Here is a 16,675-nt window from a genome sequence, read left to right on the forward strand (position 1 = left end):
TTTCTCTCACACTGAGCCTGGTCAGCTCTGTCTACAGTTTACTGGTTTGGTGAAGCTTTGGCCGTTTCTACTAGTTTTTGGTCATTCCAGACTTCAGCCAACTATCAGTACCACTCGGAGAGCAGACACAAAGATGTATCCTGGTCTTGGGTACAGCAACACCAAAGAGCATTTGATGTCCTCAAACAGAATTGCTAGTCTGCCAACGCTCAGATACTATGATGTTCGCAAGCCAGTTACACTTTCCTGTGATGCTTCGAAATTCAGACTTGGTGCAGTTATTCTACAAGAGGATCAACATGTTGCCTATGCATTGAGAACTCTTACCCAAACTGAACAGCAGAAAGCCCAGATTGAGAAAGAGCTTTTGGCAATTGTGTTTGCATATTCAAAGTTCTATGACTGTGTTTAGACCTATCCAGATCGAAACAGACCACCAACCGTTAGTCACTATCCTGAGACAGCCAATGCATTCAGCTCCAGTCAGACTGCAATGCATGATGCTGACATTGCAAAAGTACAATTTCAATCTCATCTACAAAAAAGCCAAATGTCCTTTTCTTGCTGATACATTATCCAGATTGCCCAGAAATACCATCAAACAGAATGACAATTAAGGTTCTCATTCGATGATTCTGAAGTCATGGAAGTGAGAATTTTTTCTTCCACATGTCTTGATGAGCTGAGAGTACACACAGCCACAGATCCACTTAATCAAGGATGGCCATCAAAGCAATCCAGTTTACCTTAACAACCATGTTTTCCATACAGTGATGAGATTTTTGTCTGACAAAGGTATCAATGTAAGGTCCGAAAGTAATTGTTCCAAAGTCTTTGCAACCTGAGTACATTACTATCTTGCATCGTGGCCATCTAGGTACTGAATCTATCAAAAGAAGGGCAAGAGAATTAGTAGTTTGGCCTTCTATGTCGCAAGACATTGATAGAGCACTTTTATCTTGTTCAGTATGTAACAGTACAAAGCCCCATTATCAGAAAGAACCACTTTCAGCTTAACCAGATTCCGGAAGTACCTTGGTCGACAGTAGCCACAGATATCTTCAAGTGGAATGGTCAGCATTATTTGGTGGTAGTAGACTCTTACTCCAACTGGTTCAAGATTGACTTTCTAACCTAACATCTAGTACTGTCATTACCAACATGAAACGTCATTTTGCTGTACATGGAAGTCAGTACAACGGTTATTTCTGACAATGGCATGCAGTTTACAAGCTAACAGTTCAAAAGATTTGCTGAAGAATGGGACTTGTCACAAGTAGTCCAGTGTACCCACAATCAAATAGTTTGGCAGAACATGCAGTTCACAATGCAGAGCAGTTACTCAAGTCAAAACGAAATACTGACGTTTTCTTGAATCTCAGAAATATTCCTTGCGATAAACATCTTGGTTCACCTGCTCAGAGACTTCTGTCGAGACATTACCAATCAGTAGTCAATGGTTTGTTCCATGTGTCAAGAACAGATCAGCAAAAGCCAGTCTGTTGAAGAAACACGTATCCCAGAAGTCCTACTACTATAAGACCAGTAAACCACTCAATCCATTACGATAGGGAGAAGTGGTAAGGATGCAGACGTCCAAAGGTTATGATCGGATTGGTGTCGTGAATAATATTGATCCGGAGCAGAGATCATACATTGTAGAATTACGAGGAGCAACTTTTAGCTGGAATCAGAAACTCTTGATACCTGTGTGTCCAAGCCTATACCACAGCAGACAGCCTGTAAGAAACACCATCTCAGAGTAAGTTGTCCAGTGTTTCAATTTCAGAGGAAGTTTCAGAGGACATTCCTGTTCCTATGACAAATCCAGAAGTTCCTGATATGAGCTGTGCACTGCAGACTGTCCCTGTTGCTAAATCTAGTCCCAACTGTTACGTTACCAGATATGGTTGAAACTCTAAACCATGTAGCAGACACCAAGCAACTTGGACATAAATATCGTGTTTCGTTTCTGATGTATATAGCAATGCATGCCTGTCTCTGATATTCTCTTGCATAAAGGGCAATCTTTTTAAGACAGAGGATGTAGATGAATGTGTGTGTATATACCTTTAAGAAGCTATCCAAGGGCTTGCACTAGCTAGAGTATATATACTAAGCATGTGCAAGCCTGCCATTTTGTAGTTAGTTGTTGATATGTGAACATGTATGTAAGCTCTGTTTAACTAGTTCATTCGTATTTACTGATGCTATCTATCCTGATGTGCTTGTACATATTAAAGCATCCTAAAGAAACCCCAAGCATTATTATTTTTATTAGAGACGAAACAGTGACAGAGGGATTCTTGACACTTTGAAAGAAATGTGGCAAAGATAAGCAAGTTCTACAAATGCTGAAAAATGTGGATACCCTGTAGCTTGAAATGAGCATAACTGGAGCTACACACTTTGTGAACATTCTTGGCACAATGGATATCAAGGGTAAGGCAGAGAACTAATGTGCTCCAGAACCTTAAGAAATGCCTGAAATCTGGATGAATATGGATTTGATAAGCATCTTAAATCTAGTGTTACCAGGAAACTTAAATGAGGAAGAGGAGGCAACCAGTTGTAAATGACATTTTGTATTTGGGCACCATTACAAACTAGTTTAGTAAGGAAAGATCCGAACAGGCATCTAAGCATCTTTATTTGGCACTAAAAACATCCTTTAATAAAAACCTTTCCCAACCTTGGACAGAGGTACTGGTCTCTCGATTATAGAATTACCCCTTGGGAAGGACGGATTTCCTCCCACTGCCATCTGTAACCTTGATAAATGATCCTTAGAACCCATCCATCTGAAACTCTTACCAAAGAGGAAAGCAGAGAAAGGGAACAGAGACCGGCAGTGTGGGGTTTGGGGGTTGCAAGGTTCTTTAGTCATTCTAACTCTGTCCTTGATTTTGTGGTGGGTTCCTGAATTCATTTTGAACCCTCTCCCACCAGTTCTTCTTAAACGTCTGCTTACCCACACTTTGGTGAGATATTTTTTTTTTGGCTAAAATTAGTGTGTTCAAAAATTCCATAGAAATTCAGTCAAAGAAGGGCTGAAAAAAATGATTACCTGAATCAACCTAATCCTTTCATCAAACTTTTGATAACTTCTGCCATATAGGAACCAAAAACAAAATCTCTACCCAAAAGAAAACTTAAAATCTCATTTTTCACATCTGGGAGGTTCTGAAAATCAACCAGTCAAACCTACTCAAAACAGTAACATTAGCCCTGGAAATATTAACAGAGTCATACACACAGTAGAACAATGGAGTGTATGACCTTTTATATGGAGGATACAAAATTTAAAGCAGAGTTTTCCTCAAAAGAAAAAAAACCTGTAGACAAAGCACTCCTCATTTTCAAAATTAGTCCAAATAAACATTTAACACGAGCCCAATTCAAAATTCTGAAAATCAAATTTGCAGAATAATATACTTTTCCACATACTTTTCAATGATCTTCTCTTACTTGTCAAAGTATAGGATTGTAATCAACCAAATGTTTAGCAGCAATAGGATTAGTGCTGGGTCTGATTTGGAATGAGTGCATAAAAACCTAAACTCTGAGGAATTCTGCCTTGTTAGGGGCAGTAGACTACTGAGAAAATGGCAGGCAGTGACACGTCCTCCAAAGCTGACAAATGGAGAAATGGGTGCAGGTTCTGGAATTTTTTTTCAGTAACAGCTTGTAACATTTTCTGAGGAACTGAGAAACCTCAGTGTTCTTCCACTGAAAACACTGGCACATTCTGGAAATAGTCTCACAGAAGGAGAAATCCCACAGACAGATTAAGTAACTAACCTGTCCTCCAAGCCCGAATCAGAAAACTGAGGAGACAACCCTAGATCTGTTCCTTCATCTTTCTGTCCAGATTCAGAATCTCAAATCTCATCAGGGAGAGAGACATCCCTCTATACTTTTTTAACAGAAACCAACTACCTTATAAGGTGAATCAATAGCTTGAATTAAAATTGAAGGTAATTTGAGAACGAGTAAATACATGTTTAGTTTTCTGTTTCTTTTTGGCAGGAAAAATGGGGGCAAGTGTGTTATAAATGACCACAGCAGCTTTCCCAGGAAAGGGCATGACATCCTTACCAAACAGGGAAGTCTTCCCTTTCCCCACTCCCAGGACAGACTTTCCCTTGCCGACTGAGAATGCAACAGCCACTGTGGATGTGACCAACTCCCAGTCAATAGTGGCAACACCAAAGGGATCCAGGGTAAAAGAGGAGTGGTCTGAGGAACCAGTTTTAGCCATAGCAGTCTCACCCACCTGTGGCCGAGGTAAACTGCTAGCCTGCTGTGCTGACAAAGGCTGTTTGCTTAAACTTTTTCTTTTTGTGGCTGGAAGATGGACCAACATTTGGACTGGTCGATTGTTCCAAGGTCGACTAGTCAAGCTGAAAATGCCTCTTTCTTGAGGAAAACGTGTAGCATAAGCAGGTAAAAGTGTAAAGTCTTTAAAAAATCACTTTTTTCACACACACAGTAAAAAGCACTTTAAAATATTTAGCTGGCCCCACAAAGTAAAAATTTCTTCACAGAAAAAAATGTTTTTCAATTTCTTCAAACAACTTTTAAATGGACAGAAAAAGTGTGATCCTGTGTAAAAGTGCAGTTAAGTCTCATTTCAGTCTGTTTTCCCCCAAAAGGAATTAATCTGCCCAGCAAACGAACAGCACAAGCCAATAGTCAATCCTTGAAAGCTCACACAGGAGAGCTCTCTTCAACAGCAGGACATTTAAGGGCTTGGTGTCTAAAGCTATCTTTAAGTCAGCTCAGCTTTAGCTTGACTAATGGTGAGGGCACATGGCTGGTGCCCTGAAATTTTGGAAGCCGGATAGTTTTATCCTTGCAGGATATAGCCCATACAGTTAAGGCTACTGCAGCAGTGATCAATATGGTGAAGATACATAACTACAAATATTTTGTGCAGCAGAGTCAACATGACACTCCAATAATACTGCTTTTAAAAGGGCCCTCAACTCTGAATTTTGCTTACGATATTTAAATATGATAAAATGGCATTAGAATTTGGGGAGACTAAGACACCTACAAGATGATGAATGACGTAAGTGAGGTTAGCTTTGCTTTCTGAAGTTCTTGCATTACCAAAATGATCACAAAGCATGTTTCAGATATGACACATGTATAAGGACGGTATCCTTAGAGAACACAGTCCTCCATTGATAAGCGTGTTTGACGATTGATGTTAGTTTTACTTTAACTTGTGAACAAGGTTTCATGTGTGAGATTTGCATATTACAAATGAAACATTCATACTAGTCTATCTACTCATTCTACCCTCGCAGTGATCCAGTCTCTGCTCGCATTCTACGGGGCATAAGCAGCAGGCATTATTACACAGGAGTGGAATTACCCCTCTATTTGGATCATTCCTTACTGGTCCCATCATCTTACAGGCAAGTAATGCAGGATAAACATGCCAGAAGTAAATCACACATGGCTTTGTATGCCTTAATTCACTCATTTCCACTGGTAGCTGGCAGGCATAATACAAGGCCAAGCCTAATGCAGGTGTGTGCCACATATTACCCTCCCACTACAGTGTCCAGTGCACTAAATGGCTGGCCAAACAACTTGCATTTCTCATCCTCAGTAGTCAAATCTGCTCTAGGGCCTTCTGACATTGAAAGGTCAAGCTGTGGGTCTAAGGTCACTAGCCACCCTCCCACCATGGATGGATGGTATGTTAGCTGCTCAAATTCCATCCCACCCCACCCTACCCTGCCTAACTCCTTCACCACTCAAACAGGTTATTCAAAAATGGGTCACTGGGAAGCTGTAGTCAGGGGTCCCCCTTTCTGTGCATCACAGAGTTAGGAAAAAAATGTGCATACTCAAATATATTCACAATGGAAACAGTTCTATAGAAGAAAGCCTTGACAGCATGTTTGTTGTGGAAAACCAATATGCTTGAAGTACATTTCACCATAACAGGGCACCTTTGCAGCGAGTGACCAAAGCTCTCACAAGCACAAGCATTATCTAAATATTTACACTAAAATTACCCATGCTTAAAGAGACCTGCATTCATGTAGATGTAATAAAGGCTTTATTATTAACATTTAAAAAAGTTATAGCTAACTTATCAAAAATTACCAAAAATGATACATTCTATACAAACAAAAACACAACAAAAAGACAAATTGAGTGGCTCTTTAAACATATGTTCTTACAGTACACCATAGGTAGCTAGAAATTACAGCAAAAATAAGTTTGGATTTTTTTTGTTAAACATAAAAAATGTACATTATAAAAACGACTACATTTGTTTTGCTTAGGTTTAGCTCTAGTGTCAAAGTACCTTAAGGTTTCAATGAAAAACACTACTTTGTATAGTGAGTTAGACCAGTGAAGCCTCTATTTTCTTGTTCAAATGGTTATGCACTACAGGATCAAATTATCCAAAACGTTCTAGTAGAGACAAGGTACTAATCTGCTTGTCCCTCCTTGTCAAGCAATAAATGTATTTGCTCCACATATTTATGTCAGAATGAGTTATAACAAGTAGCAACCATCAAAGCCATCTGAAAGGATATTTTCTGATTTCAACAGCAGAGATAGAAGAAAAATGCAATTCACCTGTGCTACAAAAATTTCTTGCACTGCACACCAGCAGATTATGAAGGCCCTTCCTTTTCACAGGACTTGCATCATACTAGGCTATCCTCAGGACTGGAACCCTGTAAGGTCTTTAAGAAACAGGAAGGGGTCACCTTAGCTTCTGACTGTTGTTACTAACCACATATAAAGGGCCAGTCATCAAAGGCAGTGATAAACAGAGTACATAATCCAGCAAAAAAAACATATGTATGTTACAACATACATACTAGGAGCCAGTGGACAGCAGAGTATGCAGTTTGATGCAAAGCTCCTACTTTCAGAGGAAGTAGGTGCCTTTACTGATCCAAGACACCCAAGGGGCATATATAATGGGAACCTTCTAATTCTTTGCAAGAAAGGGCACACCACTGTCAAATATACATACTCGATAAAAGTTTGCCCAAGTGCATTGTGCAATGTTCAGAAAAAGGGAAAAAAAAATTGACCTAACAAGCAGCCAGGAAGACTAGTTGTCTCCACGGCACAATGCTGAACACTTGAAGGAAAACGTAAAATGTACATAGATTTTTTATGAAGACAAATGTGTTGCATGCCATTGGTACTAGGAGACAGCATACCTGTTCATTGAAAATGATTTATAACAAAAACAGTAACCTAGATGATGACAGACAACACTGCAATACATTCAGTACATAATAGTCTAATGTATTCATATTTATAAAATAGGATAACCTTCTTAGGGATAAAAAAAAAGACACCAATTCCATTTAGCTTGGAAAATTTCATAAGTGATACAAAGAGGAGTTTAGTGTGCAAGCACCTGGTCAATCCATATGCAAAATAGGTTCACACTACTTTAACAAAATATGTGATTGGGAACATATTACCCAATTGAAAACGCCCACAAAAAAACAGATACGGTTGATGGGCGCTTAAATGGAGCAGACATTTGCTAATAAGATCCCTACAAAAAAGGGGTGGTGTTGGTGTAAAAAAAGCAAATTCAGTCTGTGCTTTTAAAAATACTTTGTGAGAATCAAAGCCCCTCCATATGTTCAAAAAAATAGTGGATGGGCAACTGCCCACGAAACTAAATGATGCAAATATCAGCAATGCATTTCATCAAACTACTTACAAAGAATCAAGTGTGGGGGGTATCCATATCTGATTCAATTCATTTAAAATGACCTCTGCTAAAATAAAATCTTGATACAAGACATTCTTTTCTCTCCACACAATCTGCAGACAGTGTTTCCAAAAAAAAAAAAAAGCTTGATCGTGAACACACCAGTATGACCACATGGAAAAGAACTGGGGACTTCAGTGATGGCAATAAACAGCAAGGCCGGTGTAATACAGTCACTTAAAGGTACTTACTTTTCTGAGCTAAATTTTATGGAAAGCAACAGCCCTAGCTGTCTAGCTGGTGTCCAGACTGGAGTGCTGATGACAGAGTGCACATGGACCATACCAGTACCCAAACTCAGCCATCCACGCTTTCTACTGTGACTGGGTCATTACTCTCTTCCTTGTTACTTTCAGACAGGACACTGCTACTTACCATGCATCTTCATCAGCTAAAGAATCCCAACACTTTAAAGCATGTGTCTGAATTCAGAAATGTCATGGCCTTTGCATGCCTCTGTTAGTCAATAACTTCCTTATTACTGTGATAAAAATTGTTATATCAATAAAGAATGATCAGTCTTAGTACATTTTCGACAATACTTAATGCAAAGTCAGTTTTGTTTCATATCCTAACAAAATCACATGATTCATTCATTATGCAAACATCCACAGGAAATTTACCACATACAAACCTGCAGGAGTCATGCAGAACTCAAGAAACCTCTCAGTTCCATTCCTCCACTTGCTACAGTACCAACATCTAGTCCTTTCCTCTGACCTAAGAACACAGGCCAGTGTCTGTCTTTGTAGTTTATATCAAAGTGCCTTTCAAATGGCACTTGGCAGCGAATGCAAACAAGCTACACCTCATAAAAAAGTACCTTTCCCCTACACCCTTCGTCACTTCTACATCTCACCCCTTCAAAATCAATCCAAAGCTCCCAGGAAAAAGACAGGCACTGCCAGGTAATACTGTTAACAGTACCCACAACAGACTTTGAATATTTCACAGGTAGAAGAGATTAGTTATAAAGATTTTTTTAGCATAAACTACAGTTAAGCTAAAACACATTTACAAGACAGTAAACAAAGTGAAGCACTAATAAGAATTCAGTCTGTTAGTAATGGAAATTAAGATGCTACTTTTGAGGAACAAACCATTTGCACTTCTAATCAAAGGCAATGGATTCCTACTAAAAACCTTTCACCAGTGTCTGATGTCTAACAAAGACAATCATTCTATCAATACTCTGACTCAGAACAGGAATAGTTTAGAAAAGTGCATTGTTCTCCATGGTATTCAAGACCACACCGAATCTGAACTGCTCGAGTGGCTGAAACCTACCCTTGTACTTGGCTACTTTTAGTGATACCTCGTCTTCTTGAGATTACATCACCTGATAACACAGGCAATAAAAGCCAAAAGCTACATGAAATAGAACTGAAGAACATTTTGAAATAAAACGATTATGTGAAACACACTACAAACTAAGAGTCAAGCTACCTTCATTTCCAGTCTACATTCATTTAAAACCGTATTAAATTTAAGCAGCTTCCTTTTTCACAGGTTACTGGACCAAAAGTGGCAAATACGATTCATCTCCTGTCGTTTTTCCATGAAATGAGTGAAACCTGCGTATCTGTCTCATATACTGTCCTTCAAAAGAGCTAGAAAGTTTAATACCATAAAAAATGATCTTCAGTTCATACCAAAGTCATGATCTAAATAGAGTTATGGTTTTAGTATTGTGTAGCAATGTCAGTTCACACACCGTGAAAATATGCTGGCAGACTGTAGCTGGTGGGTATAGAAGTCCAGTAGGCAACATGCTCCATCTTTTGGCACAATCAAGGAAGGTAAGTCCAAGAGTCATTCAGCAGTTTGGTAGTGGCCACCTGTCGTCACAGTTTAGCAATTACTTCCTTCATCTTGGAGTACAGAAAGTACTACATCAATTGCTTCTTACTTTATTTCAACTGGGTGTCATTTCCTATTAAAAAAAAAACAAAAAAAAACGTATTACCATCTCATCAGTTGGTTATTTATTGACATTTGATTAGCAGGAACGTCTAACTGGGTGGATGCCCATTTTCAGTGGAGGCCTAGGAAGAAAAGCCTCAAAGTATTAACAAAAAATGTAAGAATACATTTTACAATCTTCAAAAATACAAAAATGTCTACAATTAAATTATACCCAATTAGACAATGTGAAAACATTGGCAAAAACAGCTACAACTTATACGACAGTGATTTAATATTAAAAACATTTCAGCCAGTTTAGAGAGAAATTAAAGGTACACTAATATAAACAAGAATTGAAATAAAAAGTGAGGGGCAAAATAGGGTTATGGCACATTTAGAGTCAGGAGAAACATTGATTGAAGCAATCAAGTACATCTGTTATCTACCTGTGTTAACTGCTTTAGTGTGATTCTGTAAGAGTGTAACCTATTGTTTTATTTCTTGCTGCAATAGGCATTTTTATTGAGCTGTTTAGTGAAATTCTGTAAGAGTGTAACCTATTGTTTTTTGTATTTCTTGCTGCAACAGGCATTTTATTTTGTTCAAAATTACTCTGTATGCCTAACTGTCTTCTTGGGTACCTTGAATTGCCTTCAATGCTGCTTACAATCTCTTTTCTTTCTCCTGTATATTGTAGCTTGGGCACCTGCCTACCCTGCCCTAACCTCCTGATAATACCCCTCCTGAACACTCTGGCCAAGAACCGGCTAAAATGGACTCCTAATCCAAAACTATAAGGCCTCACTGCTCCCTGAGTTCTTCCTACAAGGATTCAAGAAAGTATGTGTACTATTGTAACCCTGTGCAGTTAATAAGTTGATTCTACTAGGTCACTGTACACTTTCCGGCCAGTCTAGCCAGCAGCCACTACCACCTCTTCTTTACTGCTTGCACTACTAGTTCTCCCCTTATTTTCAATCCCCCTTCTCTGCTGCTTTTAGTTCTCCCCATATTTCCTTACTCCCTATCCTGATCCTCGATAGCTCCTTCCTCCCTTTCCTGTTTCTCCCCCTGGGATCTCTACTGTTTCAGACTGACTGGCCACTAGGTGGCACTTCCCTACCTTCTTGATATCCCCTCTACTTTTCCCACTCCTCCCTTATCTCCCCTATTACAGCCCTCTAACATCATTCCCTCTGCTCTCTCCCTCTCTACTATCCAGGAATCCTAGCCACTCTTCGCTTTATATACAGCCCTCCTCTAACCCTTTTCTGAAGTCTCTTCCTTCTCCCACTATCCTTCTCCTTTGCATCTACCCTCTAACTCCACTTCTCTGTACATCTCACTACCCATTCACATCTCTGCTTCACTTACTTTTCCTATTCACATCTCTGCTAAAACTTACCTTCTGAATACTCTCTCTCTACTGATTGTCCTCCTCGCTTCTCCTCCTCTGGCTCTTCCCACTCCGTTCGCCCTGCGGGCTCACTCCGCTCCCCTACCCTGCCCCCACATCCCACCCACCCCCAGCACCTCTACATTTATACCTAACTCCTCCCACCATTTCTTATAACCAATCACAGTCTTTTCCCTCCTCCCTCAATTCCTTCATCAATTAACCAATATCTACCCCCCTCTTATCTCCCCACCCACTCTTACTCCTCCCTCTTCTCCATTCACTTACTCCTCCCTCTTCTCATTACACTTAACCTTCCCCTCTCCACTCCATAATTCTTATCTCCCTTCCACTCCTTTACCTTTCTCTCTACAACTAATTCCTACTTCCTTTCTTATTTCTCACTTCCATATCCCACCCATTCCAAACATGCCCTCCCAAATCCTCTTTACTTTCAAACTCCCCTTCTGTCTTCTCATCTTTCTTATTCCTCTCTATCATGCTACTTGATACTCCTTAAAAGCTCACCCATACCTACCTTCTACTCATACTATCACTTTCACTCACCCGCAACCTCTTCTACTCTCTCACTTCCACTCCATTTCTCCCTCCCTTATCCAAACAAACCTACTGCACCTTTTCCATCCCAAACTACTCTCCTCCACTACAAAAAGCTTCTCTCTCATATCTCCACTAACCCCAAACAACTTCCTCCATTCCAAACTTAAAAGGCATAAAGTTCTCATGTAATTTCCTTGCCTTATCTGGAGACATTCATCCTAACCCTGGCCCCTGCCTCTGGACAAACTCCTCCTTCCCTCCATTCCCTACCCACCTTACCTAAGCCTCTCCCCCTTCTCCTTCTTCTCCTACTTCCTCTCTTAGCACCCTCAAGGTCTTCACTATCAATGCCCAGAGCCTTAACAAAATTCACCATGTTCATGCTTGGATCAATCACAACCAACCTGACCTCTTAGCCATCTCCGAAACCTGGCTAAAACCTCATATCTCTGATTCTGAAATCCTACCTCCAGGCTTCAACATCCTCAGGAGTGACCGATTAAAAAAAAAGGTGGAGGATCTGCCCTAATCTACTCTAACCTTCTCCCCATAATCCCCCTTCATATCCCAACCCCTCAATTCAAAAATACTGAAATAACCACAAGTCTCCTCCGACTCAATAAACACAAAAATATCTGCTTCATCTCCTTATACATCTCCCCAGGTGATATCATCTCCACTCTTGAGAATATTCTCCACTGGGACTCATCTGAAACAAAATATGAAACCTTTATTCTAGGTGACGTCAACACTGACTGGAACAAAATCAACACTCCTTCCCCCTCCCTAGCCATCAATCTTTTCAACTTCTCCCAAGTAATCCACTCTACAACCGGAGCTAACAAAATCCACCCCCCAGGATCCATCATAGATTGGATTTTAGTCTCCCATCCAAACAAAATCTCTCTCTCTGGCACAATCCCGGACTCCTTTAGTGACCATCTCCCTGCCTTTATTCATCGCTCTGCTAACCCCTCACAATTCAAACAAACTCATAACCTTAGCAACTTCAACCCCACATACTTCTCTAACATTTTCAAACAAACTAGCAATTCCTTAACGCTCTCTCCCTTGACAACGCTGTTGAGCATTTTAACTCTTTCTTCCTAAATACTCAACTCCCTAGCCCCCCTAAGAAACAAACGAATCAAAGCCAATTCTGCTCCTTGGCTCACCAAAGAGACTAAACATACCATGCATCTCAGAGACAAATCCTGGAAGCTTTTTCAGAAAAGGAAACTGCCTTCTGCTATGCTCCAATATACCCAACTCCGCAACCAAGTAAAAAAATTAATCTCCTTGGGAAAAAAAAACTACTACAATAAACTTCAGTCCAATAATAATAACCCAAAACAATTCTGGAAATCTGTTAACTCTCTTCTCCATCCTGGGTCAAGAAGTAACCCCTGCCCTGATCCTAGTTTAACTGACAAAGAACTGAGCTCTCACTTCAACACTTTCTTTACAGATTCTATAACTAAGCTAACCAAAACATTTCCCGACAATAATCCATCCAACTTCCTAAACTCTACTAATAACAGCCCCTCTATGTTCCAGCTCAAACCAGTTTCCACAATGTTTATAAAAAAGCTGTTATCCAAACTAAAGCCATGCTCTAATGCCCCCGACAACATCCCCCCCCCCTCCTTTCTCAAATGCGCAGCCAAAGGCATTGTTCTCCCAATTAGCATCCTGATTAACCGATCCTTAAGAGTCATACGTACCCAAACTTTGGCGTTCTGCCTACATTCTACCACTTCACAAAGGAGGTAAAAACACCTCCATTTCTAACTTCCGCCCCATAGCCCTACTCTCTCCAATATCTAAAATTCTAGAAAAATGTGTCCACCACCAACTTTTACCCTACTTAATTCAGAATCAGCTTACTCCCACCCAACACGGTTTCCGCCCCGGCCACAGCACCATAACTGCCCTACTCTCCTTCTTAGAAACTGTTAATCAAGCCCGAGATTCTGGTCTTCTTGTATCCACTGTTCTGTTAGATCTTTCTAAAGCCTTTGACACCATATCCCATACACACCTTCTCTCTCATCTCTCCAACCTTAATCTCTCCCCTAATACTCTTTCCTGGTTCTCCAGTTACCTTTGTGACAGATCTCAGGCTGTCAGATGGAAGGACTCTACCTCTTCCTTCTTACCTACTCCTACCGGAGTTCCTCAGGGATCCATCCTCGGTCCCATACTTTTCAACATCTTCATAAATAACCTTCACACTGCCCTCCCTGACACTACAGTCATCCAATATGCTGATGACTCTACCTTAGTTTGTGCCGCCCCCAACTTTTCTGAACTTCTGTCCAAAACACAAAAATCTTTTTCCACTACAGAAAACTGGATGCACAAAAAACATCTCTCCCTCAACTCCAAAAAATATAAAATACTAATTTTCCACCCTACCAAGGCTTCTTCCTTTGACAAAAACACTTTCAACGTCCTAAGCCAAACCACCACTCCTATAGAAGTGGTCCCTTCCGCTAAACTCCTTGGCATTACCATTGATGAACACCTCAAATTCAACCTCAAATTTGATCTCCACATACAACAAAACATAAAAAAAAACCACCAAAAGTTAGGCATGCTCTATAGGAATAATCCATTTCTTTCAAACTCCTCTAGGCACACCTTAGCAACCACCTACCTCCTTCCCTCGCTCCTTTATGGTGCCCCTCTACTAACTAATCTGTCTGCTTCCCTCACCTCTAAACTTGAAGCTTGCTATAATAAGATCTCTAAATTCGCCACTAAATCCAAAACCTCAACCCACCACTGCCTTACCCTTCAATCTCTGAACTGGTTAGAACTCCCTAACCACCTTGACTATCTTCAAACAACCGCTCACAAATTAATATTCTACCCAGAAAAATGCCCAGCTTTATCCAACATCCTTCCCCCTTACATCCCTAACTGATCATTGAGATCAGAACACCAAAACCTAATCTCCGTTCCCAGACCTAAACATTCCGCTGGCCAGCTACTACTATCCTTCTCTCTAGGCAAAAATGGAACTCTCTCCCTCCTTCACTTAGGACTATACCTAACACAGAATACTTCAAGACCCAACTCTACTCACACCCATCATCCAAAGGGAAATGTTCTTGCTTTCACCCTATATAAATTGTAGGGATTTCCTACACTAAGCCACTCTCTGCCCCTGCACATATCTGCTCTCTGATTTCATTTCTAATTCCCAAAATGATTTAGCCAACTCTGTTGACTGTAATGAGGAAAATATTGCAAATTATGTAAAAAAAAAAAATGTTGATGTTTTTAATATTTTTGTTATTTTGCACTGTTCTTACTATGTATACTTACTGTTTGGACATTTCTATTGTATTTTATCTTGTGCATTTGTAACCTTGATTGTATTGCCTCTGGAGCTTTTCTCCCCGGGCCTCCACTGAAAATGGGTGCTTCGTGGCCCAGTGGACTTCCCCGGTAATCAAACTGAAATAAATAAATAAGTGAAGAAGGGAGAGCAAGGTGTAAGGAATGGATAAGTACTTGTTTATATTTAGGTATATAGTTTATCCTGGACTTGAGCAAAAAAGGGCATTTTGGCTACGAAGGATTTCAGAAAAGGTTTAAAGGACTGGAGGGAGGGTAGTGACCTGACAAATGCAGGTAAGGCGTTCCAGGCTTTAGCAGCATTTTAAGAGTACTGACCATGCCCAGCAGATCTGAAATGTTTGTGGACAGAGGAATTTTTGATCACTGGGCACAAAGATGTGGAAAATTGTAGTTAGTGCTGGACAAGCAGATGGATGGTGGACAATTTTATAAGTGATAAGAAGCTGTTATGCTAGTCAACAGGGTAGTTCTAACCAATTTAGGCATTAGTGGTACATGGTGGTGGGTTCTGAGGGGCACTTGCTGCAGATTAAGTCACTTCATTATACCATTTTTCAAGTTTTGCTTTTTATGATGCCTGGAGATTAAGGATGGGAGTGCCTAAATGTTGAGGATAGGCAGTAAGTAGCAGCAACTGTAGTTTTACTTGCACTGGCAAGAACGTTTTTGGCTCTGTAAAGCATCTCTAGTTGTTTATGAGTTTTTAATATAATTTTGTAGATGCATGTCAAATTTAAGATCAGCTATCATCCCTAATAATTTGCAATGAGAAGTGACTTCAGTTGTACTTGGAGGGGTCCTATTATGTTGTCGAAGTTTCACAACTTCGAACGTCATTTGGTCTAACCCATATGTTCGAAATTGTAAAACTTCAAAAACGTAACAAAGAAAAAAAGAAAATCTTACTGAGTGTTGTAAGCAGGGGAGCAAACCCCCCTGCACCCCCCACCCTTTAAATATACCAATTCCGAGACTGCACTACAATGCAGTACGGTTTGGAAAGGGAAGATTTCCTGTTTCTACACTGTTGGAGCTTACAACTGTTAGAAAACTTTTTTATTTTTTAGGTATTCAAAGTTTTACAACTTCAAACACATGGGTTCGACCATATGACGTTCGAAGTTGTAAAACTTCGATAAGGTAATAGGAACCCGTATTTGGACAGGATTTTAACTTTAGATTTTTCATAGAAAGGGATATGAGGAAAAGTAGTAGTAGTTTTTTTTTTTTTGGTTGGGGGGGTTGAGCATGAGTTACAAAGTCACTTTTCAGTGTCTTAAAGCTTCCTGAGTAATTTTCTGGAAGTGTGCCAAATTGTTAGATGTGAAAATGAGTGTGAAGCGATCTGTGTACTGTATCAGGAAGGCCTGGAGGGTGGTGGTGAGAATTTTAAAGAGGATGAGACCCAAGGATAGAGCCTTGTGGCACATCAGTGGTAACTGGGAGGTATGGATAAAGGGAGCAGTGCCATTTTACCGACATAACTATTGGACAGGTAGCTTCTGAATTATACAAGCGTGGGCAAAGATGACCCCAACGAGGACATCTGAAGTGGAAGATTGCAGTTTCAAATTGTGCTGAAGTCTTCAGACAAGTCTAGATATAAGTAAGAAACTAGTTAGCCATATCTCTAGCTTTGACAGTATCAATAAAAGTTAGAAGTGTAG

The 16,675-nt window shown here is 40.1% G+C and overlaps 1 protein-coding gene across 1 annotated transcript in view; it reads right to left on the minus strand.

The window, feature by feature from the left end:
- Positions 1-6,062: 6,062 nt before the first annotated feature.
- LLGL1 (LLGL scribble cell polarity complex component 1) overlaps positions 6,063-16,675 on the minus strand; it is a 668,031-nt gene continuing 657,418 nt past the window's right edge. The window contains exon 16 of the mRNA XM_044088928.1: positions 6,063-9,710. The gene's annotated coding sequence lies outside the window, so the exon portion shown is untranslated. The remainder of the gene's footprint in view (positions 9,711-16,675) is intronic.

The sequence above is a fragment of the Protopterus annectens genome, chromosome 12.part0 (genome assembly GCF_019279795.1).
Source record: "Protopterus annectens isolate FY-2018-M chromosome 12.part0, PAN1.0, whole genome shotgun sequence".
In the NCBI taxonomy this organism is placed as follows: Eukaryota; Metazoa; Chordata; order Ceratodontiformes; family Protopteridae; genus Protopterus; species Protopterus annectens.